Genomic DNA, 24,425 nt, shown 5'->3' on the forward strand with positions numbered 1-24,425 from the left:
AAACAATTCAGATTTAGCTCTCGTCATGCAGACTTGTGAGCATCATCTTCTTCCTGGGCTCCACTGACCATCGTGAACCATTGGAGCTGAAAGGTGACTTCTGACATAATTCCAGAAAATGTATCCGCAGATCACTTTGAGCTGTAGGATCCACAACCTGCCCAGTTTGGGACCATTTCAGCTCTACTGGTGCTTTTCACACCTTGGTATTTAATTGTTTCAGTACAGGAAAAACATCTTCAAGATAGACAGCTTTCTCTCTCTTAAAATATCACTGCACTGTTTCTTAACAGCTACCAGTATTACAGGCTTTGCACAGTCTAAGGGTAATTGCTACAGCAACTAGATGATAGAGATTGATAGAATACAACGTCATTCACCCTCATGTTATCCCTTTGAATCCATCTCAAACCAGCAATAACTAAAAGCTATTACCGTTTAATGGCTTTGCTGCCCCTCTAAATTGATTTGTTTGTCTCAGTTTAGCTGATAGTTCAAAACCCTCCCCGTCGTAATCCCACCACTCGGAGTACTGACATTTTTGCTAGCAGCTTCAGCAGGGAGATGATCGCCAGAACAGCAGAAATATTTAATTTCCATCCTCATACCAGGAGGACACTCCCAGGAACAAGGAGAAATGGCATGGGTGCTTGTGGCACACGAATCCCCCCACCTTTTAAATGGGGGGGGGGAGACCTTTTAATAAACATCACTCCAGTGTTATACGGTCATATGCACCAGTACACCTCTGCAACAAAAAGGTGCTAGAGCCCTGTTTAATTGAATGGTTAATACGGTATCGTGATCCTCTGTGTCACCGAAGTGGCATCCAAAGTCCTCCGACCCCACAGGATCACTGATCTACACTAAACTTTTTTGATCACAAGCTCACATATATTAAAACCACGTTGGTTAACTTGTAATAATAGAAGATACTTGCAAAAGTTAATTTACACTCCTAAGGTATTTTGTATTAATGAATCTTAAAACACTTTATGAGCATTAATTTATAACACCCTTTGAGGCGAGCATTATGCTCAACAATATTGCACCCATTTTAGAAAAGGGCCATTCAAAGCACAGGAAAGTTCCTGGTTTCTCCAAGGTTAATAGAAAAGTTACGTCAAAGCCATGAAATAACTCCAGATAATTGACTCTTGATTTCTAAGTATAAGCATTAGGCAATACTATCTCCAGGTAAAAGATTCAGGTTAGCTTTTCTTTACCATCCTCTTGCTTTCTCGGTGTGAGCATGTTTGGAGCAACATGGAAATAGCTGCATCTTTATTCAGAGAAACAAGACAAAAACTTTCTGGGTCTCAAAAGCAGCTCAAGAATAGACATCAGAAAAGCGGTGCTGCACCCTGTGCCACTGGACCGGTCTCACTCACACCGTCAACGTGATGGACACTGTTTGGACACTCTGGCAACACAGAAAAGACGGAAGAAAGAAGAAAAAACCCCTTATTTCCTTCACCAGCATGGTACACATTGTACCCTGCCCCTCTGGCACAGTGACGTGCCCAGTATAGTACAAACCATATAAAAAAACCCAAGAAATACAGATGGCCTACACTTAATAATTTGATCTGTGAAAAGCAACCCAAGTTTAGATCTCACCTCCTTATTTCCTTTCCAGTGACACGTGTTAACGAAGCAAGCCAACCCCTTGGGCCCTGCCGCCCTGCTCCAAATAACTCCCTGACCCTCCCATCACATCCCAAAGTAGCATCTCCATAACCCAGGAGCGCTTCCCACTCCTTCCCTTGGCGCACAGTGCAGGGCAAGCCTTACAACGAGGATCTTTCTCCGCCAGCTTTTCAGGCAGTGGGGGGGTCTCTTTCTGTGCCAACCCTTGCCTGTGCAGCGGTGGTTTCCAGGTGAACTGTGCCATCACTTGTTTGTCCCCATCCTTACACCTAACCTGGCTGCCCAAACACTGGATGGCGTCATGCACAATACACTGACAGCCAGCTCTGTGCGTCTTAAAACATGTGTGGTCAGACCCTGCTTGGTTTTCTTACCTCTGAAATTAAAAAAAAAAGAGTAGCAACATCACCGATACTGAGAAATTTCCATATTCACTGCAAAAATATCAATGGAAACATTTTCCTGACACGCTGACATTTCTGAGCAAATTTGCAGAAACTGTAGATGCTCATTAGATTTTAGCCACACTGCTAGAAACATACACGAATACCTCAACTGACTCGCAACACAGTGCAAAGTTTGGTGCTGCCAGGGAAAGGTCTGGTTAACAGGTACGTACCTACGCAAGGTAAATGCTGTTTGATTTTTCTCCCTCTCTCTCGCCGCCTTTCCATTATTGCATTACTTTCCCCCCGGAGATCATGAGCCTCCTCAGCTTCTCATGCCCTGCCACGCTGGAGTGATGGACTGCCGCGGCCCCGCTGTTACCATGTAATTTGCCTTCTTGCCTCCTCCACCGATTGGATTGTGTATAAAAGCACAACAAGGAGCTGACTCAGCTATCGGTCTTTTATGGACGTCTCCCACGCTGTCCAGGTCTCCGGCAGCAGTCGGTCGCCTTTCCCGGAGGGTAGTCACATCGCAAGCCCAGCTCCTGCTCCTTGTTTTGCAGACAAGTGCTCGCACAACAGGTCACATTCCCCATGCTGCTGCTTTACATTTCCTCAGCTGGGATTATTTGCAACTCAGAAAAGCGTGTCCGATTAGGATAGGAAGCCCAGACAAATACAAGATCAACTTTCCTTTTCTCCTGAGCTGGTAGGAAAAGGCGACTGGTGACCAGTGGGAGCAGGAGGAGGAACAACCTTCCGGACCCTTCCCCAGCGACAAGCAGTGGCATCGCTCCCCGCCAGCTTTAACTCTCTACGTGCCTCAGATGCACAGAGCATCTCTCCTTGAACACATCTGCACCCGCAGCAGGAGGAGGAGGAAGGTACCTGACACCCAAGGATTATGATTAAAAGCTCGACCACTCCTTTTGACACCCAGATGGTGCAAAACGAACACGAAAACACAATTACAGGCACTGCATCACATCCCTGCTGCCAGCACCTGCTGCCCAGAATTAAATCCCTCATTATCATCCCCCAAATACAGGAGCTCAGGGAAAGTACAGAGCACGGGAATATTCAAACCTTCTGCCTTCAAAACAAAAAAAAAAACAACAACAAAAAGAATTTTGCTCTAATGTATTTTTAAATAAGAAACAGCCATCTCTGTGTTTCTTTGTTTAAGATCAGATTACTTACCTGGGGCAGGCTGGGAAAGAAACACCTACTTCCCGAGCCTCTCCGGGGAAGCCAGCCAGATGTGATGCCCACAGGTTCAGTAGCCTCACTGGGCGGCAATCCCTTCCGAGGATAACCTGCTCACCCCCGAGGATAACCTGCTCACCCCATCGGCGGAGCGTGGAAAAGGACAGGTCGACCGTGGATTAGCATTCCCAACCGGCAGCAGCCAAGCACTGTCCCTGGGCGCTGAGGTCCAGCCGCATCCCCACGGATGATGCCCGCAGCTAGACGAGTCACGCCGCCCTCGGATGCTCTAGGAGATGTTTTGGCTGGGAAGGGCAGAGCACGTAAAGCTCATAGCTCTGGCCTCCCTCCCGTGCAAGTGGCAGAGCGCGCGAAAAACACTCTCTGCACCTTCCTCCTCCCCAGCTCCCTCCCCTCCAAACTGCTGCCAGGCGGCTTCAGCGGCCGTATTGCCTACATGTCAGCAACAATTGAGTACAGGAATGACGATTTTTGAAAGCCAAAGGGAAGTCCAGAACGCATCAAACACCATAGATAATGAAAAGCTAGGCAACAGCCTCTCCTAAATTCACAAAAAGCATTAAACAAAAAAACAGCTTCCTCTCTGAAGCAAGAGGAAAAAAGCTGAAAACTATGAAAGATTTAAGAGCTATGAGGTAATCAACTTTAAAAAGCCCCCTGTGCTACATGGAAAAGATGCAACGCCAGAGCACAGGTCACTCTCAGTACAATCACCAAGTTAAAGTACTATCTGAGTAAAAGAATGCTTACATAGCTTTGTTAGCTTCTTGTTAAAGTTTCTGTGTGTGCCAAGGTACAAGATGAAAGGAAAAAAGAAAAAGAAAAAGGGACCCCACTTTTCTGCAAGGGACCCCAGATTCTCTTTTCTATTTTATCACCATAAATGATGCTGAATAGTCCAAGAAAAACTCTCAGCACGTGGTAGCTTCATTTTATGCAACATAAATAATGTAATAAATTTATTCTAAATTATTTTAGGATAGCCCAGTGTTAAGATATGGAATCAGACCATTTTGTTACGGGAGGGTACATAACTATTTTATAATAATAAAAAAAGTCTTTCTAAAAAAACTTCCTACGTCTAAATACTGCCCATCGCTTCTTTGTCCAACTCTCAGGGCAAAATGGGTTTCTTTGCTTATTAGTACATAACAGTATATTAAAGCTATAAAATGCTCTTCTTCCTGTCCAGCCTCTTCGCAAAGCAGTTTGTCATATTTAAAATATGACATAAACACAAATATTGTACTCACTTTAGAATAACAGCATTTTTCAGCAGAGTGAATTACTGCATCAGAAAGAGTAAGTTTCCTGGAACTCTTTTTATCATTTACTGCAGAACGCAGATGTATCTGCCATTTCTCTCAACTGACTTCAAGCAGGTTTTTCCAAGACCTGTGGCACTGCTTTCCTTTAAGTGATTTTTCTCCAGTTCCATCATGGATCCAGTATAAACTGCTCAGGAAAAATGTACGTATTTTGCGAAAGGGAGGACTCTGCCTCTCACCCCTTCCTGCCCCAAAAGACAGTTAAACAACAGTCAAAGGTGTCATTTTAAAAAAAAAAACAGACCAGCAGAACTATACCTGGGAACCAGCAAAGCCCCACCGAGTCAACAACAGTATGCTTTTGATTTACACTCTTCTTTTCAACAACATCAATACTATTTGTGGAGTTAAATTTTATACCAATCAACATTTTGAACTGGACACCTGCATGAAAGTCTGGTAGCTTATATGTTGGTCTCTGCTTTTTTTCACTACTGTTTTTATTGCATGTTTTATCATACCAAGTACAGTTATTCAGTTTTCTTACGGACAGTTGTGTGATTCATCACTCTAAGTAGCAGCACAGTCTCGGACATCTGAAAATGTTTTCTGGGCTCCCCCCCTCTTATTGCTATTAATTACTCCAACAATGACTATTTATCAGCCTCCCAGGGAGCATCTGCATGACAGCTGCTCATCACGCATCCCACCACAACCAGATGGGACTGACTGATGTCACTGCTTCTCCGCAGCTGGTGGCCGCCTGCAGCCAGCCCCACAGGCGGCAAACGTGGGGAGAGAGCGATGGCAGCTTCCCCACCGCTTCGTCAACCACAGCTCTGTTGCCCGACCTCCACCATCAGCTTCACTGAATGTAAAACCTCAGCTGCCCGGCAGCCTTGGGCGATGCTGTGTTACCGCCAAAACCAACCTCCAAAGTTGCACCTGCATAGCAGAACACTTTCGAAAAGAGGCACATGGACACATGGAGAACAACGATGAAGATGAAAGAGGCAGTTCCAAGTCATCGGTTAGACATCATTTATCTTTTTCTATGAAGACAACTGTTGGCGTTTTTTCCCCCCTCCTACTTATCTCTTTGCCATGTAGCCCTGACCCCCCTTATCCACTATGCAGGTTATATACTTACCACTTTCCATATAACACAATTTGATTTGGCTTATCTCATTGAAGTTTCACAACTTTATTACTCTCCCTGCCCTCTCTTCCAACACCTGCGTGCACACACATGTCAAAACCACTCAGTACAAAGGAGCTCAACTCTCAGCAAGCCCTCATCAGTTGAGCGCTATTTACATAACAAAACAGTATCTATTGTTTGACAGGGGACAGTGCCTGTGTGCAAACACACATGCATGAGATGTCTCGCCCCTATTTGCATAAAACCAGTTAGGAGGTCTTTCCAATTCACTGCTGTTTAACAGAAGTGCTGGAGCCCAACCTTGGGAACGAAGCGGGCACGCGGCTGCGCTGGTGGGAGAGCGGGGTTCTACACAGTGGGGCTTCTTGGATGGGAGAACTGTCCCTCACCATCATCCTCTGTGCAGGAGCCACCTGCCAATCAATTAAAACGCCACACAGATCCCACCCAAGCTGACTGCAAAACCTCACTGGGAGCAGAAGGTGCCAAAATCCTTTCCGTAACAAACTCCCTTTCCTCCTCCGCTGCTCTTCCCTCATTTCTTAGAATCATAGAATTATCTAGGTTGGAAAGGACCTTTCAGATCATCTAGTCAAACCATTAACCTAACACTGACAAAAACCATCACTAAACCTTATCTCTAAGCACTATGTCTACCGTCTGTTAAATACCTCCAGGGATGGTGCCTGAACCACTTTCCTGGGCAGCCTGTTCCAATGCTTGATAACCCTTTCCGTCAAGAAATTTTTCTTGATACCCAATCTTAAACCCTGGTTACATAATACCCTAATACCCCTAGTGCACCTTGAGGCTGTTTCCTCTTGTCCTATCGCCTGTTACTTGGGAGAAGAGACCGACCCCCACCTCGCTACAACCTCCTTTCAGGTAGCTGTAAGAGAGCGATAAGGTCTCCCCCCAGCCTCCTTTTCTCCAGGCTAAACAACCCCAGCTCCCTCAGCTGCTCCTCATAAGACTTGTTCTCCAGACCCCTCACCAGCTTTGTTGCCCTTCTCTGGACACGCTCCAGCACCTCAGTGTCTTTCCTGTAGTGAGGGGCCCAAAACTGGACACAGCACTCGAGGTGGGGCCTCACCAGTGCCGAGTACAGGGGGACAATCACATCCCTGGTCCTGCTGGACACACTGTTCCTGATACAGGCCAGAATGCTGTTGGCCACCTGGGCACACTGCTGGCTCACATTCAGCCAGCAGTTGACCAACACCCCCAGGTCCTTTTCCACCAGGCAGCTCTCCAGCCTGGCGTTGTTGTGACCCAAGTGCAGGACCTGGCACTTGGCCTTGTTGAACCTCATACCACTGGCCTCGGCCCATCGATCCAGCCTGTCCAGATCCCTCTGCTACACCTTTCTACTCTCAAGCAGATCAACACTCCAACCTAACTTGGTGTCCTCTGCTGCCAGGAAAGGCCTTCCGACCTCCCTGTTCCACCTCTGTACCAGAAAGATGGCTTTAGAGACACTGCTTTTCAAATCACACACAGCATGGGCAGTACCTGCTGTTCAGTTTGGGGACCCCCTGCCCCTGTGTTGGTATGGCAGCGCAGAGGTCTCTTCCTCCTCACATTTGCTCTGAACCCTCCTCCCTGCCAGCACAAGCAACCCCATGCTCTCACAGCCAGCACATAATGGCAACTCAGGTAAACGCTGCAAAAGACGTGCTGGAAAATAGCAAGAAAAAATTAATTCCTACATTTATAGATTATTTTTTTCAAGGCCAGCAAACACCACTACAATAATCTAATGCCAGCCGGCACCAAGCCACAAACTTCAATTTGAGCTAGATCCTACCTTTTATAGATACAAGTAAAGATGTGCAGCCAGGCAGTGATCAGAAAATGCTCTGACTGACAAAGCAGGGAAGAAGAAAACACACATTTACCAGCTTCGAAATATTTTCCAGCTGAGAAAAGAGCATTGGAGATGATCTTCCTCTTCAAGAAAAACAGAACTTAGGAGCTGCCAGCAGCGATGACACAGTCCCTCCTGTACCGTCACAGCTGATGTCTTGGGAGAGCACTGGGAGATGCGATGAGGTAGCTGGACCAGTGCCCCCCAGTTCAGCACTGAATCAGAGCCACACTGTGAGTACCCAAGACGTTATGGTATTAGCACAATATTCCTCAGTATGGCTAGGCATCTGGCACAAGTGCAAGAGTCTGGCAGGCGATGTGTCAATTAAAAGCTTAATGAGGCTCAAGCTGAAAGTCAGTGGATGAAATCCTAGGGATGGAGCGGCCAGGGAGGGAGATGTCTTCAGACAAACATGGGTGGAAATGCTGAGGATGTCCACTGTAACCCATGGAGCGGTGTGCACCCTGGCTATGGTGCGCACTGTTACCATCAAGAGAAGGTAATTTTTCCAGCTGCATCCCATCACAGAGTACTGCAACAGCAAGAGGAAGCACAAATATCCAGGGAACTGCCCTGGAAAATGGGCGAGAGAAACCAAGCGCAGCAGGGAAGCGAACACGGAGGTCACATTCCGCTGCATGGGGCATGGGGTACAGCTGGGACGGTAATTCTCACTTCCTAAACCCATGCGCTGATCCCCCAGTGCTGCTGTTGAGAAGCTGTCTGTAGCACCCAAGAAAAACCATTATCAATGGGCTTAAACTAGCTGCACCTGATTCATACAGGGAACTGCTTCAGGGAAGGTCCCAAACCTGCCAGAGGGCTCCCTCTGGCCTCAGCAGACTTTGGAAGAGCCCTGAAAATGGTCTTCGGATTCTGGGAAGCAACTTAAAAGCATCTCTGAGGACATCCTAGTAAGGAGAGAGCCCAGCCTTTAGTGACTACAAAGCCTGCTGAAAAACTGTGGAAGTTTTTTTGCCCCTTCCCCCTAGCTAGATCACTTTTTCCCCAGCTCTCTACTTATTTCATTCTCTGCTGTGTTTCTTTTTGAGGCTTGGAACTCCAAAACACACAGAGTATTTGCAGAGGACTCTTGATGTGAGCAGCCCTCAAGGCAACCTGGTTACAATGGGAAAAATACTGAAGAGGAGAAGACGTTTGCTGAAATACTGACAGAGAAAACACCTGCTGGCCTGTGAGCCTGGGAACCGCCAGCCTGGGAACCAGCAGCATCCTTGAGAAGTGCAGCCAGGGCCTAGAAACCAGAAGCATCCTGAAATACCATCAATAAGCACAAAAACAAGGGACTGTAACAGCAACTTATCATCTGAAAAGGTGAAAAATAGTCTGCATTTTGGTAAGGGTTCTACGCATCACAAAAGATTATTTTTTTTGCTGCTTTACTGCATGGTGCTATTAACCCTAAGATCTTTTAATGTTGATGGCATGGCTGATCTTGCTTCCATTTTGGCGTGCAAGGGCGATAGGAGACAGCTGTGCAGGGATTATCTCGATGGAAAAATCTCTGGCAAGACCAGAAGTTGCACTGGTGTGAGCATGTTAATGAGGGAGGCTTTAGGGGGAAAGAGACCCTCCTTAGACACTGACAGTTAATATTTCTTCCCCAATAACTCAAGCACAGTCCTCAGATCAGAGGTCTCAAAGCTGAGGACGGTGAGATCGAAGTGTTGGAAAGGAGCAATGCCCACTGAGCTTTCACACTGCTCCCTCCTCCTCCCAAAAGGAACTTGTAATACAAATAGCTTTTACTTTTTTTTTTTCCTGTTAAAACAACCTCAAGGGATGCCTTCTTATGAGTTACAAAGGTGCATCTTCCATAGGCAAAACATGTATTGACTGGCTTCTACAACTTCTTTTTATCTGCACTTTCACAAGTCACGGCTTCCCATCCACCTCTGTAGCTCGCAAGGCACCAGGGTGTGACTAGGAGGTCTGCTCTCTATACTGTAGTGCCCCCCGGAGATGCCAGGCTTCCAACCTGGGTCCCTGGGCAGGTACTTCTCAGTGTCAGGCACCACCCTTTCCCAAGTTACCATCTGAAGCAAGCTCTCTAACTTACCATGAGAAAATCTTCCTGTGCTGGGGAAGGAGACCGAGGTACTTCATGTATTTTCAGACACCAATAAATGTGTTATGGGAAAACAGAGAATATTCTCTTCATGTAGGTATCATCCTGCCTATCACCATATACCGTGCCCCTGATTTTAACGTTCACGTTAGCAGGCAGTAAAATGAACACTGAGTATCTTCAGGGTTTGGCCCCTTCATGTACAACACCCATCAAGGACAATATATACAGAACAAATGGTGAAGGATACACAAGTACTACTTGCTTCATAAATCTATTTGCAAGTTGCAAAAAATCAATCACTATGGGCTAATATATTTTCCTTAAAGAGGATCATAAATCAGTTCAGAAGCTTTCTGCAGATGTCTTGATCTCTCATCCAGTTGCTACACCTGAGGGGCTGCACTGAAGAAAGCTGACATTACTGCTTCGAATGGTTGGGCACTCTCTTGAATGGGGCCAGAAAAATGCATAATTATCAGCATCTTTGAAAAATACCACGGCACAAACAACAGCTTAACTGCACAATTAATTCTTCATGTAAAACACTGATGCCAGTGAGTACTGTGCTATTCCTGTTGCAGTAAATGTAATAGATCTAACATATCCGTGCTGCTTCACCGATAATTAGCGTAACTACGGCCATTACAAATTTATGAATCAGGTGCCCTGACTGCATACATGATTTATCAAAGACTGTTTTAACTGACTTCGCCATCTGACCCAACATTGTAACACACAAGTGTCACTGGGGTAATATTTCCTAAGTATCCAGCCACATTTTCAGTGTTTTCTGGGGGCCTGCTGTTGAGCAGATGTTTAGTATCCTTGCCAGGAGTCCTGTACAACCTTGTGAGAACTCCTGAAAAGACTGGCAACAGTTTGTGGGGGACAAACAGCCAGTTCTACCTAGCTCACAGAATCACAGACTGGCTGAGACTGGCAGGGATCTCTGCAGGTCATCTGGTCCAAGGCCCCTGCTCAAGCAGGGACACCTAGAGCTGGTTGCCCAGGACCATGCTCAGATGACTTTTGAATACCTCCAAGGATGGAGACTCCACAGCCTCACCGGGTAACCTGTGCCACTGTTTGGTCACCCTCATAGTGAAAAGGTGCTTCCTGATGATCAGGGGGAACCTCCTGTGTTTCAGTTTGTGCCCACTGCCTCTGGTCCCATCACCGGGCACCACTGAAAAGAGCCTGGCTCTGTCCTCTTTGCACCCTCCCTTCAGGTACATTGATGAGATCCCCCCGAGCCTTCTCTTATCCAGGCTGAACAATCCCAGCTCTCTCAGCCTTTGGTTGTAAGAGTGATGCTCCAGTCCTTTCATGGCTCTTCTATAGTCACCTGATGCCACTGAAATGAACCACATTTTTAAAATTGCCCGCATGCTTATCAGGTGAAGGCTTACACCACAAGAAAAGGAAATTACTTCTTCATCCAGAGAACAGGAAAGTCTGTAAAACAGCAGAGTATGCACTACTCACAGAATAGTTCACACAGCAAACAGATCAATTCATTACACTTGCAATCTAAATGGTTTATCTTGGAATGAGATTAGGAAAACCAGAAATTTTCACCAGTGGCACTCAAACAGCAGGACAGCATCCCTAGTGCGAGCACGCTCCTGCAGTACACCGCCCTGGAGCGCACTCACGTTTTTTCTCAGCTCTACTGGCATTCTTGCCTATTGTCTCCTTGCTAGCTTCTTTGTTGTCCTCTGTTTCTTTTCACGTGCACAGAGCTCCAAAACCAATCTCCAGACCAGGCCCACCACCCGCGTGGCCAGTCCATGCTCAGCCCTGTGTGCTGCACATTTGGACCACTCTCATACGTTCCTTCCCCCACCTCTTCTACACAGGAAGGTTTTTCCAAATAAATGTTAGAAACAATCAGGTTCACTCCAGCTTCAGTGAAATTTGAAACATCTTCACAAAAGGATTATAAGCCAGGAACATTGGGATTCCTCTGTCATCCATCCAAAAAACAAAGCTGTATTTTCATAAATTTTTATTTTAGAGGTTATACGGCACGGACTACATCTTTAAGACAGGAGCTCATGTGCAAGTTTTACCATAGAGCTACAATTCACGATAACAGTTCAAAAATTATCACTTCCATTATACTACATGATGCTCCTCTCAAGACAGTCTTTGATGACTGAAGCCAAATCTCAGATTCATGAGAGCAAAAGAAAAAACAAGCCGATTGTGAGGAAGTGTTTGGCACCACCTCTGCTCTGTCTGCTCTGACCACAGCTGACTGGAGGCAAATTTTCAGGACTCTCCAAAATTCAGGGGCTCTCTGGACAGCACTGTGACACCACATATAAAGAAAAAGGTTCACTGAGCAGTGCAGACATCCACCACTGACTTACTCAGCTAGGCTCCCTTTATGGTCAACAAAGGACACGATCCACATCGTCCTAAAGTACATTTCTAAATGTACATCGTCCTAAAGTACATGGGAGTTGGACTAGATGATCTCTAGAGGTCCCTTCCAACTCTGAAGATTCCGTGATTCCGTGATTCAACTGTCAGATGAATCACACTCTAAAATTACTTACCTCATTAAGCATCACCTCAGATAATGCACTATAAACATCCAAAGATAGATTAAATGAGTCCTATCCATAGTATCTGTGAGAAACACTCAGCTTTCTGCAATTTGCTGGAGGACTTTTATCTGCCTGACTTCACCATGACATCTGCTGTCAATAGTAAATCACTGAGAGTTATTTAGAATTAAAACACTCAGACTGGAAAAGAAATGCAAAAAACAACTGGTGCGGAAAGTATCAGCAAATCTCAGTAATGACTTGTCTTCTGCATGGACTTTAGAAATCACGCCATGCTCTCAGGTTTTATTTTCTAAGCCCTAAGCTGCTTCTGGCGATGATCCCACAAGCCCGGCTCATCCTCCAGCATCAAGACTGCCTTACTTCCTAGGAACAACAAAACAGCTTAGCACATGAAAAGCCCCTCCTTGTGCAGAGGATGGGGCTTTCTAGGGGGATAGTCTCTGACTTTCTCTTGAAAACCAGTCATCATCACAAACCTTATTCCAGTAGGTGCACAGTGCACTACTGCAACATGGTGTACACAAACAGGTCGGGAACAAATACATTATATGACATCAAACACGTACCTTGTTCAAAATCATCACAGAGACCCCTAGATACAACTCCCTCTCACGTGAAGTAGGCTAACTAGAGAAAGCTAAGTTATTTCTTCTGTCTGCATACACCACATTTACATATATGCACATTTATATATATATATATGTGTGACAGACCTGCAGCTCATTTCTATCATCCAATTTAACAGTTAAAGAATATTACAAAATTACATCCTTCAGTCATTCTGACTCCAATAAAACAATTCTCCACTTCCCTATCCACTCATACATTTTCTACATGGAGCTAAGAGGATGAAAATGCTATTTTATATATACCTACATATGGACGCACACACATACAAGCATGTAAAAATAAAAATACAGATCTCATTTCCAAGGAACTACGTGCATTCTTACAAAATGTTTGGGCTTTTAACATTTAGAACTTTAGAGCCTAAAGGACTTTAAGGAACTATGTCTCCAAATTTTGGTCTTTCATCTTCCTCTCCATCCAGCACTACAGTCCTGGTTTGCATACCAGGGAAGTGGTATGCACTGTATACACATCCATGTAAATTGTCAAAAAAACAGCCTTCCACAGAAAGCATTACAGGCTCCACCTATCTGAAAATCCAGTACCTGAGCATTTCTCCTGCTGAAGCATTCATATAGCTGTGATTCCTTTTTAAGGAGAAAAATGGAATAGATAAAACAAGTAATTGCAATTTATGTTTCTAACAACATGCTTCTCAGTCTGCCATTGCGTTAATTATGGGAATTTCAACAAATACTGGTTTAGGTTTTTTTCTTCTTTCACGTACAGCAGAATTGTAGGTGCCTTGATATGTCAAGCAGGACCATTTCAGTTTAATGTATTTGCTGCTACGGTAGTCTCAGAAGACACACGGCTTACTTTCACTCAAGGTTCATGGAACAGCATTGCTGTACCATGTATAAAAAGTTAATGACTGATACTGTATATACCTTACACAAATATCCCAGCTGGTCAAGCACTCCGTGAAAGGAAACTCCCCAGACTGCTCTGAGGGAAAACAGTCACTGAATCTCAAGCCTTTTCTCCCAGCTGGGCCTGGGCAGAGCACAAGTGATGTGTCTCAAAGGATGGGCTCCACAGGCAGACCTCTTTCAGCTGTGGAAAGGCAGGAGTGGTACCTGCATTCAAATGCCTGGGCAAGGCCTGGACACTGGAGTCCCCTCCCTCGACCTCTCCAGCTTCTCCCTCGTACCCTGTAGCATCCCACTGAGTATGTGATCCTTTCTCTTAAAGTCTAGAGCTACAACCTACAAAACACCTAAGAACGTGCTTTGCAGTGGGTTTCTGAACACAGTCATTCGTTATTCAAAAGCAAAAGACAATTGAAAATCACCGAGAGAACAGCAGGTATCCTGAAGGTGTTCTCTCTCTCACTCTGCCATTGGAAACTGTTGTCCACCTGTGCCCTGGAGAAGGCAGGTCAGGGTACTGTCCTCTTCATTCCTGCATGGCTCCATTACTTGAGTGGGTGAACATGGCCCACAAAACAGTACATCTCCTTTCCTGATACAACTGTCCAGGTATTTTCCCATGCAGGCTTCATATCAGCCCCAGGAGCTGGTCCCTCCCAGGTGATCTTTTCCCTGACAAAGCAGTTCTTCCTAGGAGCCAGCCTCTTGCTTAGGGAAATCCCATTTCAATAGGACACTTGACACTTTTCTTCACTAGCCTGGAGCCACCGCTCCTCAGAAATACAGTTAGGGGTGCACACAGACAGCAGGGGAGGCAAGGAAGTACATACTCCAAAGCACACAGCAGTGTGACTTAAATACCATAACCCAGCACCACACGTAAAACTCCGAGCTCTTCCCAATCCCTATTTACTCAGAAACTTTAATGTATTTCCAATTGCGTTTCTGCATGGCATTATTTTTATGCATTTTAGACAAAAAAAAATAAAATTAAAAAGTCTGATTTGCTTTTTACTCACTCTTAAGGATCTACCATTCAGTTTTTTCTGATGAACGTTTTACAGCTGTGTCTTGCAGGGCAACCTCTGGCTGAGGACAACAGGGGTGCCAGCTTCAGTCTCTTCCAGTGCTGACAGCAACAGGGAGTCTCTGTACCACTGTACGGTACGCTGCTCCTGTGTGAGGAGAAACACATCGTAAATGGAGCGTCAAACCAGACCGAGGAGCACAGGAATTTAACACCGGTGCTTTCTGCAGCATTTGGCTGCCTGAACACACCTGGGCAAATGCAACCATTTCCTCCTGAGGTTTTCACAGCCGCTTCCTGCTATAAACAAAACAAGTTCAAACCATGGTTCCCACTAACTTGTCTCTGAAAATGCAAAGCAGTGAGAGCTGCACAATTATATGAACAAGGAAAACAAGACGGAGACCTTCGTATCTTCCCAGAAATCACACGACAAATTAATAAAATCAGGAATAGGACTTCTTCTGCTTCTCTCTCTAGGACCTTCCCCGTCACATCTTCCTGTCACCCCAGCACAGGTATCCCGTTTCAGCCATGGCACATAGGTGGATGGGAGCGAGGAGATTTTTCCCTGGCTATGCGAACTTAATAGGCATATTCACTAAGGTTTTCATTCTCAGCCTGTGATCCCTCTCTTGTTTTCTTTACACAAATACTCCTACTACTCCCCTTTCTTGCTGCTTTTCCAAGTTTATTTGTTGCTGTAACTGTCATAACATCCTTTCTGAAGCCAGCGTATCCCCTGTAAACTCCAGACAGACTACCATGTTAGCAGTGTTTGTGGGAAGATGAGAAAACTTAAAGGCCCGCACTGCCAAAACAAGCAGGTTGCTACTATTCCCGGGTCATAAATTCAACCCTTGAGGCACGCAGGGGTGGAGGAACTGGAGGCTCATGGTGGTTTCCTTTCCGAAGGTAAAATGGCAGCTCTGTACATCTGTAGAGTAGCAAGTCGCAGAAGCTTCCCCAGGGCACAGGGGCAGAGCCAGCACCTGCCACTTTAACAGGGAGGAAATGGACATTTACTCTCCTCCTAAAATCCCTGCGGCAGAGGCAAAGGATCTGCCAGAGACTGGGCTGCCGGTAAAACAGAGCAAGCCATAAAAGTAAACGATGTGCTCAATTATCGCCTCTAAACGGCAATGACCACACTGGGGAGAAAGGTGACTGCCTTCTCTTTCTGAAGCCCACCCACACGCCACAGAAACACAGTTTAAGGACGACAAGCTTCCCTGCCCCCCCTCTTACACCCAGCAGAGATAAGAAATATTTCACATGAAAACTGCCAGCGAATGGGGGGAGTATTCTAGCAAAGCATTACGCCACGCTTGCCCACTTCTTGCATGCTTCACTAGGTATCTACTTCAGGCCAGTGCTGGGCGACGGACTTGTGGACTAGCTACGTTTCACCGTTCTCACATACAGGTGAGAGAAAGGCTGCAAAAGAGCGTACAACCCCAACGTTGAGCATGTGCTTCAGTAAACTCACAAGCATCTTATAAAAAGTTGATACCTGTGTAGGGTGGTCTTGTCTCCCCCCCCCCACAATTTTTTTTTTTGGTTTGTTTGTTGTTGTTTTGTTTTTTTTAAAGAGTGATGCCTTTTCAAATGAACATCTTTTGTTAAACAGAACGGCAGCAGTGGTCATCTCTTCAGTCATCTCCTTCCCTTACTGTTAGAGAGGAGACCAAAGAGTCTGCCTGGGAGCGCCTGGCTCCGCAGGCTAGAAATGAACCCTCTGGTCTCCCTGCAATGTCAGTGCTTGTCCAACGGTGTTCACAAATGATGGAAATCACTTGGCCTGGTTGAACTTTTGAGAGCTGCAGACAGAAAACTGCGAAGAATAAATAATCCCTCTTGATCTTTGAAGCAGAAATCATTGCCGAAATGCCAGTTCAGTGACTTCAATTAGAAAATGCTGTTGGAAGACCTCATTGTCCCTCTTTCCTATTAATTAACCTCTGCATAATTCAGCTGCTTTTCCTACCCTTTTTCCTAATGCATTCAGATCAGCAGATGTGGTTATGTACAAAAAACCTGATAATACAGAAAGGCATTGGAAAACTAACCTCCACCTATGTCTGTGTCTAGACCTTTCAGTAGTGTTTTGCTGACTATGTTGTCAGTGACAATGTCACTGTTTTGCAAATACACCTTTCTGTTTCATTTTAATTGGAAACATCAATTGAAATATAAAGAACCAAATAAACAAACTGTATCTAAACTACAGGTAGTCTATTAATAGCCATGTTCAAGATGGTGCGCGAAAAAGATGTAGGCTAAAGTTAGAATCACAGAAATGGAAATCTGAGAGAGACCTCCAGAGCTCATCTAATCCCCTCTTAACAGCTTTTACCATAGCTGTACTTAACACAGTTTCTCTGGTATTTTTCAGTCCCAAGGGATCAAAGGCAAAACTTTAAATTGCCTTTTTTGGAAACCATTCTTCCTTTTTCAAAATCCTTATCATTCCCATAGGATATTAACACCATTTCCCTTAAGTCTGTTGAAATTAAGCCCCTTGTCCACTGCTCCCACTCCCTCCTTCTCTGAAAATCACAAATTCTCTTCTTTTCAAAAGGAAAAATTAGAAAAAACACCCTTACTAGTATTACTTAAAGTAGAATAAAATAGCTATACGCCTCTCCGCCCCCTCCTTACATCCCTCTCTTGGATGAAAATTTTTCCTCAGTACACTTCAAGATACCTATTGGGCATTTACTTTCTTATAAGAAAATAGAGAAAGTCCTCTGTGACTGTCAGGAACCTTTACTATCATTCAGGTAGAAGCTGGATTTTAATACCCGTCCCCCGTCCCGTCCCCCCCCCACTTTTTTTTTTTGAAGGTGAAGACCCAAATATCAACAGGTAGTTTAGACGCTATGCTTAAAACTCCTTGTTCAAGTTTCAACTTTTATTTCTGTAAGTCAGAATGTGGAATCTGACCCACTAGCAATCACATAAGTAAGTACAAAAAAATACCAGATACTGATAGCCAGCAGAAGTCAGAAAATAGCAGAAGAATCAGACGTGAAACCATCTTCATGTCCTAAAGGCCAAATGCAACATGAAGCGTGGTTGTATCAATAGCCTGGGCAGTCCTAACCCAAGTAAAGCAGACACAGATGGGTTTGCTGGGCCCAAACGGGCGCTTGCAGCAAACCCCAACCTCTCCAGCTTTGATGCACAAAGTCTCGACACGAGAAAGCACTTGGTGTGAGAGGCAGCACAATGGGAAGACACCAATACCACCACACTTGAAGAGGGACCAGGCTGCCCCTGGGCAGTAAGGCTCCCAAGCAGGATCTTTCTTGATGGTATTTCTACCTGTAGACAGTGCAACACCATGACCTCTCTGGGAAGGAGCTCAGGAAGGGAACCACAAGCTGTGACCTTCATGTCCAGTGTACAAGGGCAAAACCCAAACATTTGCTCTTGCTCATCCTCCTGTTACCCAGATGGGCTGCTGGGTGTGTGGGCTGTGCTGTGTGTGGGGTCAGGCCAGATGGGCAGCATGTCTGAGGACAACTAAGTTCAGCTGAACAAAACAAAACAAAACGGGGGAGTTTGATTTTGGCTTTCAACCCAACCACTATACTGATCCCATTTCCTCTCTTCTCTTTTACAGAGTGGTCCACTGAAGCACAAGCTTTTGACAATATAAAATGCAGCAACACTGAACCTAAGCTGTAACTCAATTCACGGACTGCGAAAGGATACTAACTTCACAAGATCTAAGTTTGACTCCTTTTATCCTTTGCTGCATAACTTCAGTCATTACTATTTAGCCAAGCTTTTAAGAAGTTCTTGCAACTAATACAAATGTTGGTTGTTAAGTTCCTGTTTATATGATGCTTCAAGATTTACATTGTGTTTAAGTTCCCTTACCACACTGTAAGTATCTGTGGATTAATTTACTGTTACTGGACTAAGCGATGAAAAGCAAAATGTAGGTGGTTTTCACAAATCATGTGAAAATAATTATTTCTTGTTATTCATTTATTCCAGCTGCTTTATAGTACAGCATGTGTCTCTGGGGCTCCATATTCTAGCATAACAGGAGCTGATGCTGGTATTTAGCAAGTTGGAAACATAAATCTAACTTCTCAAGTCCCTGAATTACAAATTCATGTATCCGAATTTTAGTAACCAGCTTAGAAAACCATGATTTCTGCTCTGGGAGAGTCTGCTTATACACCTTGCTGAACTGCTGCTCCTCTCAAAACTGCAGTTCACTAATGAATGGAGAAGACAGCCTACTGACAGATAATTCAGCCTATGGCCAAATACTGACAGCCTGAACTATTCCACCCGTTTTCCCTTCGGTCTTCATAAGCAAAGCCTGCTGCCAGACCCCTGTGCGTACCAGCACAGTCTGGGAAGGACCGCAGCAACCAACAGGAGCAACAGGGCAAGGACTTGCTTACAGAAGTTGAATTATTCAAATCCATGGGGTTGGATGGGAATTACCGAAGCTGAAAGAGCTGGCTGATCATTTCTCTATCATCGCAGAAAATCATGTTGAAGTGAAAAAAGTCCCTTATAGCTGGAAAAGGCTAACATTACACCCATCTTTGGGATAGATCAGAAGGAGAACCCAGGGAAATATAAGCCAGTTAGGTTACTTCAGCCCCTGGAAAGATCATGAAGCACATCTTTGTGTAACGCATGGATGAGAAAGTAAATCACAAACAGCTAGCCCATCCATGCTTGACTAATCAATAAGCTACTGTTTAATAACAATGACCCCGATGATGGCACTGAATGCACCTTTGGCATGTCTGTGAATGACACTAAATTGGAGGAACAGCTGACTTGCCAGAAAGTAGCATTGATCCATTGAGCGTGACAAACTTCAGGACTGAGCCAATGGAAATCTCCAAGGAGAAGCATGAAGTTCTGCACCAGGGCAGAATAGCCCACGGACCAGTACAGGCTGGGAACTGACCAGATGAGCAACAGTCCTGCTAATGAACCCAGGTGTTACAGTGGTCCCTGCGCTTAATATAAACCAACAGCCTGCTCTCACTGTGAATAAAGTGAACTCCATAACACACTACATTAGTAGGGAACATAACCAGCAGATCAAGGGAAGCTATTCATCCATCACTTCTGAGGCCACACCTGGGACACACCTGTGCCCCATTTTGCACCCCCTGAGTTCAAGAAGGAGAGGGCTACCAACATGGCCATGAACCTAGAGTATGACTTGCAAGGAGAGGCTGAGAGAGTACAGCTCATTTAATTTGGAAAAGAAGAGGCTATGGTTGATCTAACAACAGCCTACAACTATTTGAGCAGTTCCTTGGACGATGGAGAAGGTCAAGAAGCCAAATGTTTTGCAGTAGTGGAAAATGATGTAACAAGGGACAATAGGTGCAAGCTGAAGTTTGGGAGATTCGCAATAGACAATAGGAAGAAATTCCTTACTAGGAAGGTAGTGCAGTGCTGGATCAGGCAACAGAGACACAGTGGAATCTCCACCCCTGCAAATATCCAAGACCCAGATAAACAATGCCAGGGCAGACCTAATCTGGTGCAGTGACAGGTCTGCTATAAGCAAGAGGCTGGATTAGATGATCCCACAAGGTCCCTTCCAACCAACATCCAATGAATCTACTATATATTAAGCCACTTTGACCTAGTGATGACTTATACATGCAGAAAGAAACGTTACTGCAAAATACAATCACAAGCACTCTGCCTCTTAAATTCAAGTACACTTCCATTTTTAAAAGGCACCAAACATAATCAAGATTCCCTATCTATGTGCAGTATTTATTTTGACTTTTATTTCCTAGAGTTTCTCACCATTCTGCCAAGACTTTGTATTTTGCAAGGTCAATGTGCCTGTATTAAGAAATGTCACACCACAGAGAATCTAACTGCGACCACATAGGCTCATGCTATTACTGAATTCATGTAATTCCCCCTCCTCACCCTACTTTTTGCAAGTGCAAAGATGTGCTGAGAACAGCTGTCTTGGTAAAAGTAGTGAGAATACATTTATATTACAGCTCCCTTTGCCACTATCCGGACATTTCAAATGAGGTCAATTTCTCCATTCGGTAACTCCCAACTTAGAAAACCATCAGAAGGTATTACTGTTCAATCAATTTCCATTTTTTGTGGGTACTTCTTGGATGAACTTATACACTGCTTCTACAAAGGAACAAACGGTGTACCCTGAAAACGAGTTCCGAAAATGTCTCAGAGGGCGCACAAGAAGCACAGGTTATGTGCTGTTACAATTGCACTTGGGAACTGGAATAATAGCAGGTTCCTTTTTTTTAAATAAAAAACCAAACAAACCAAAACCAAACACAAACAAACAAGAAGCATTAGTGCTGTAAACCTAATTAAGCCTAATTCAATTTGATTTTGATTACCTGTATCATTCTGTTCACCTCACCAGGTTCAGAAGGAACACAGATAGTATGCTTTCACTTGGGTATCTTATCTCTTACCTGCACTCCTTGGAAACTGTATACTAAAAGAAGTAACTTTACATCTACACAAAGAGTTCATCTGGCAATTAATATCTAGAATGCAGACTGCAATTTATTACATTGCCACAACGTGCTGCTAATTTACACATTATTTGTTATAGATTCCTTACAATCTGAAACTTGGTTCAAAGAAAAGTGTCTAGAAGGTGAAGTAGGTCTCAATGAATCTATTCTAAACCTGCTCAATTTAAAACCAAAATAACAGTTTTTCCAATAGCTTTTTGAACAGCAAATACACCTGCAATGCAGAGGTCAAATTTCCTCCCTCTATTTTACCACTAAGGTATCTGTTTTTTCAGCGCCTTTACTGAGAACAAAGCTCTTCCTCACAATTGCAGCTTCACTAACAAATACGCTACAGATGCGTACAACAGCACAGTTTCTACAGTATTTTGCCGTAGACAGAAAGAGTTGAGAGTTAATGGATTTCTGTCATGCCAGCAAGACATCAGCTCTGCAGGATAAAAAGAATGATACTTTTGCACCGTTTGCAGGGCATAGCTGCTCATTAAAATAAGCTCAGCTCTATTTCTAGAAGAAAACATCTATCTTTTCAGTTCTTCAGTGATAACTACTGAACAAAGTGTTGGAAACAGACACAAGGATTAAAAGTGAATAATCCGTGATATTAATAAAATGCGAGCCCTTACCTATGGATAACAGTCCCTCAGCATTATCAGCTCTGAAGGTAGTCTTAAAATAACTCTGTATTTCTATCACAGCATTTACCAATGACCAGCTACTGAAAAAAAAGTAGTATTTTCTCAGCAGAGTAAACAAAGCCAAAATGCTGAACAAATCACAGAATGGTAGGGTTGGAAAGGACCTCTGGAGATCATCTAGTCCAACCCCCCTGCCAGAGCAGGGTCACCTAGAGTAGGGTGCACAGGAACGCATCCAGGCAGGTTTTGAATGTCTCCAGAGTTGGAGACTCCACCACCTCTCTGGGCAGCCTGTGCCAGTGCTCTGCCACCCTCAAAGGAAAAAAGTTCCTTCTCATGTTTAGGTGGAACTTCCTATGCTCAAGTTTGTGCCCGTTACCTCTTGTCCTGTTGCTGGGCTCCACTGAAAAGAGCCTGGCCCCATCCTCCTGACACCCACTCTTTCAGTATTCATAAGCATTGATTAGATCCCCCCCTCAGTCATCTTTTTTCCAGACTGAAGAGACCCAAATCCTTCAGCCTTTCCTCATACGAGAGATGTTCCAATCCCCTCATCATCTTTGTAGCCCTTAAATCCACCAGCTCAGACCCCCCAGTACCAGGTAAAACCTTGCTATTAAAAGCAGGTCTAATACCATCACTTTTCCCAGGTACAAAAAGCAGTTTACTGGAAACTTGTAACAGTTCCTCCTCTGAAATCCAGCCAAAGTGCTACAAAAACTTTCCAACTTATATAAAATACATACTAGGAGCTTATACCAGTACACAGGAAATCAAAACATGTAGTTGGCAATAAATATTTTGATGTCTTCTACAGGATAGTTTAATAAAGACAGCTATTTTGCAGATCATCTTTGAGCCTGACTCCTACAAGGACAGCTACCCATTTTCTTTCTTTAAGCACTTCAGCAGTTTGATCAGAGAAGTTCTGGACGTGAAGTCACTGACAATAATTTGGATATATGCCCTTTTTTGTTAGGTAAATCTAACAGAGAAATAGTGTAAGTAGCATTGGTAGAGGCTGTTAACACCTTTCCCAAGGATGAGCAAAAGGTCAGCAACTCCTAAGTCATGGGTGAGCCCCTTGCTCAGTAAATCGTTTCTCCATGTTGATAGACTTGGGAACTCACTCTCTGCCACTGACCTCCTGCTTTGGAGGAAGGTTACTGTGGAGGTGAGGCTGGAGGAGCTGGGCATCACCTGGCAGCCCCAGGTTTGCTTCGACACCTACATGATTTTGAGACACTGCAATTGGACTGAAAAGGCACAAATGGCCAGGTAGCTTTGCGTGCTGTGTAATTTTTAAATTATTTTTTTAATTTTTCTAACTGCAAAAGTGAAAAGCTGCCATATTGCGCTTGTTGCTTAACATCTGAAATGAGAGGGGTGGCAGCGCGACTAATTCTCCACCTTCCAGGTGCTTGCACACAGAGGAGATGGATGAAGGACAGACACTATGCACGCACTGGGGTTCTAGCAGCATTGCTTCCCACACCAGTCATCACGTGAAAAGCAAGGACTTCAACATTCAGGCAGCCTTCCGTTTGGCCAGGTCAATGTTCCCAAGCTTCCTCAGTGCCTAGCAAAACTGTAATCCTTACCGGATCCGCTGTTAAGAATCCAAAACTGGAAGTCTAAGCAAACCAGCCCTGCTACGGTTAACAGCGTAAATGAGATGGCTGAAGGACAGTAGAATAATACTGTAGTACTTACACTGCAAGAAAAGAATGGCACTGGGAGAAAACTTGTTTTTCTTTAACAGACTTTTCCTTTCAAAATCCACTTATTTGAACTACTTATCTTCAGAAATTTATTCCATAACTGCTCGCTGGTTTCCATCCTTGCAGGCTGCCAGAAAACAGAATTCCCCAGAGAAGAAATCAGATTCAGCCTCTCTCTTCCACACTTGCGAATTTCAATTGGGAGCTCATGAGTTGAATTGCTTTTTATTCATACCTCATCTTCCACTGTGACAGAATTTTGGACAATGATGGTAAGACTAATTTTCTTACTGTAAGGTACTTACTTTACATTTGAATAAATAGTTTGATATTTATATGTGAGGCAGTCTTCCCCATGAATTTTATAGAACATCTGAAGAGGCAGAGATAGTATACTCTAGTTTTCTCTCAGATTACAAACTGAGGTATTAAGAATAAAAGCAAGATTAAAAAAAATAATTTAAAACATAAAAAAAACCCCCAAAACCTTAACAGGAAAGGATCTCACTTGCTGTTTTTATGTCTCTCTAGGACGTTCTTTCTCTTCTCTCTGTTCTGCTTCCATCTTTTCATGCCTGCATCTCAAAGCCTGTCTCCTGTCAGTCATCCGCACTCAATCTGTTTGCTAATACAATACTTTTCCTTCCTTCGTGTCAGAGCTCCTGAGGTCCTCACAGTCTCCCCTCCATTGCAGAGATTCAGATCAGCACTTTTTATGGAGCCTCAGTTCAATTTAGTGGATCAAACAAGACATTTTCCTCTTTTAT

The 24,425-nt window shown here is 44.3% G+C and overlaps 1 protein-coding gene across 6 annotated transcripts in view; it reads right to left on the minus strand.

Annotated features, from left to right (window-relative positions):
* The window catches only part of ANKRD6 (ankyrin repeat domain 6), a 112,674-nt gene that overhangs the window by 35,617 nt on the left and 52,632 nt on the right, over positions 1-24,425 (minus strand). For 4 of the 6 annotated variants that reach the window (XM_063329980.1, XM_063329981.1, XM_063329979.1 and 1 more), the window contains one exon: positions 14,759-14,914. The gene's annotated coding sequence lies outside the window, so the exon portion shown is untranslated. Of the gene's footprint in view, positions 1-2,269; positions 2,791-3,239; positions 3,583-14,758; positions 14,915-24,425 lie in introns of those variants that run through there. The other 2 variants (XM_063329985.1, XM_063329984.1) reach the window with 2 other exon arrangements.

Source organism: Chroicocephalus ridibundus, chromosome 3, assembly GCF_963924245.1.
Source record: "Chroicocephalus ridibundus chromosome 3, bChrRid1.1, whole genome shotgun sequence".
NCBI classification, from domain to species: Eukaryota; Metazoa; Chordata; class Aves; order Charadriiformes; family Laridae; genus Chroicocephalus; species Chroicocephalus ridibundus.